Consider the following 2,880-nt stretch of genomic DNA (forward strand, 5'->3'; position numbering starts at 1 on the left):
CTGTCGTCGTGAGTGTGAATTGGCATTACTGTACGGAAGTCGGCCGCTATGGGGTTGCGTTGTCAAAAGGCCCGCGTTCCCGGTAGCCTAGGTACCTTGCACTCTGGTGCTTTTCGAGCTACTTGCTTTACACTTGGGCGTCCTGTCGCCTTGCGATGTCCGCTTCGCGCCATGGCACGAAATCCCGGATGGATTCGTTTTTCAACAAGATAACGCCAGCATACACACCAGCCGCGAGACCAAGGCCTTCTTGGCTGACCTCGGTGTCCCTTTGTTGCCCTGGCCTGCCCTCTCACCAGACCTCAACCCCATTGAAAACGTTTGGGGATTTTTGGTCCGAAAGTGTATGCGAATGGGCGGCGATTCGAGCTAAAATGCGAAAGGTTACGTAAGTGGGCGTCCTTGGACCATGATCTGCTTCTCAAGCTGTTGGCATCCATGAAATACCGTTGCATCGCCGTCATTCAAGGCAAGGTGTAATATACTAAAAATTAGTATGGATTTTGGTTATGACGTTTCATTTTTGTGTCTTTGAACTACCAAATTGTGCACTGTATCAAACTTGCTTGGCCAACAAAAAAGTACACATTTTCAAACAAATATCTGCGTTGTGTTGTATGAGCTCGTTGCTTCAAAGGAAATGTTGTAGACTTGTTGTTGTCTTCGTAGATTCATTGACATTAATGGCGACGTCATTAAATGGTGTCATCGATCTGTTCGTGCTAAATTCATGGTGTACCAATCTTGAACGGCGAGCACTGTATTAGGCCTTCGAGTATGGTAAATCACAAACACCAGTATGATGGAAATACCTTTTGATACACTGGAAGAGACGAATAAATTGATCAAACATAGACAGATGGGGGTAAGACAAAATGTTTACCATAAAGTTCGATTCCCCTCGAATATATCGAGAGAAATTGGAAGTGATCAACAATATGATCTTTACTCATGGTATATATGCAAATACTCAAACATAGAGGGATAAGCGTGTCTCAGCCAACCAAACAAACAAGGTGTCTCCTTCCATTGCTTTAAGAATACACACAAATCAATCTGCTTCATGGCGCGCACCAGCTTCACGTCCTTGCTTGAGCGATTGAACGCTCAGAACGCCTCCGACCGTCTTCCTTGAAGAGAGCCTCACTGAGTTCGGTCTTGAGATCGACGAAGCCGAGGAAGGAACCGGCTACCCACACCCAATAATGGACAAAGCCATTGAAGACAGCGGTCCCGAGGGCTTTCGCGTTTTGACCAACTTCAGCTCTAATGAATTTGAAACCATTTGATCCGTTATCGAAACACCTTGTCATCGCGGTGGAACGACGGCCGGGGCAGAAAGACCAAGATAACCCCCAAAGATGCCTTTTTTATCACTCTTGTCGTCTTAAAGCACTACATGTCTATGAATAGACCTCGTGTTCAATAACTGAGGTCTTTGTCAGTGACTTCGATTTCAAGTGTATATTAGTACATATCTGGAATAAAATCAAATAAATTCGATTGGATGGGATAAAATCCAAATATCGCAGTGAATGACGAAGAGTATGACCAACTGCTCAAAGACTGAGTCAATGAAAAATATACCTAATCAAAAACAATATGACAAACCTATTCCGCATTTACAAGCTCACGTACTCTACACAACTTGAGCTATGTTACGCCTCTACACATTCAAAGATAGCGCGGCGTCGTAACTCACAATCAAAAACTCTTGAACAAACTCATGGACACCATTGCAATCGTGACGCGCCTCCAACAACAAGTCGATGACGACGCCCGCGCCCTCAACGAGTTGAGTACGGTATGCCAAGCCCACTCGCAACAACTGGAGGAAGCCGATGATACGCCCACGCCAGTGATAGACAGCTTCTTCAGTCAATGAGGCAACGCAGCCCTCACGACCATGTCGAACTTTACTTTGGCCGAGAGCGAAACAGTTTGGGCGTCCAGTTGGTCGATACGAGGGCTGAAACTTGACATCCGTACGCAGTGCTGACGGAAAGTCGGCAATAGCCTTTCCTTGTTGGACTTGACGGGTCATGTTGACAGGTATTACATAGTGCTCGTAGAGAATTGGTTCGACGATGTCAATGATACGCTGGAGCCTTCATGTTGAAGTCGAGGGCGTGTTTGTCCCAAGCGTTGCAGTGCTTAAGCACAGACAGGAGCATGAAAAATGCATCCTTTGGTGAGGATTTTGACTTGCGGCCTGTCGCATCGTCCAGCTTGTCACCACGGCGGTTTCGACTAACGTTTCGACGAAGCCAAGCACAACTTCTCGGGAAAGCACAAGCTCTACGGCCTGAAGCTCGAGTACTCCGTTGCTTACCCCGGGGTTGCAGTCGATTTGTCAGACCACACGTTAGGCTCAGTTCCGATTTGACCATTTTCAAGCAACGTCGGCATATCCACCAAGAAATTCTTCGGAAGTCTGCGCCCGAATTGGACACGGTGGACCATTACGAAGGTTCCGACGAGTACCCAGACTCTTGGAGCGTCCTTATGGACATGGTCTATCAAGGGTTAAGAAGTGAGGTTCGAGCAATTCACCCGACTCGAAGACCCCAAGGTGGACTCCTCTCAGCCAGAGAGCTGGAACGAAATGGGCGTGTGTCTTCCGACCGGGTTCTCGTCGAGAATTATTTTGGTCAGGTCTGCAGCCTTTAGGAAATTATGCGCGAGACGTACAAGTGGAACGAAAACCGTTGTGACGTTGTCTCAAGATTATGCTGTGCTCGCACCAACGCCCAGGTGTCGTGGATGCCGCTACGAGTACTGACGGAATTTACTGTCGTGGTGTTTTGTTTCGCTACAGAAGCATGTCAAACGAGGCGACAAAACGGCGTAGTCCAACGCAGGCTCAGTATCGTGCCCGTC

This window comes from Aphanomyces invadans (assembly GCF_000520115.1).
Source record: "Aphanomyces invadans strain NJM9701 unplaced genomic scaffold supercont1.86, whole genome shotgun sequence".
Classification (NCBI taxonomy): Eukaryota; Oomycota; class Saprolegniomycetes; order Saprolegniales; family Verrucalvaceae; genus Aphanomyces; species Aphanomyces invadans.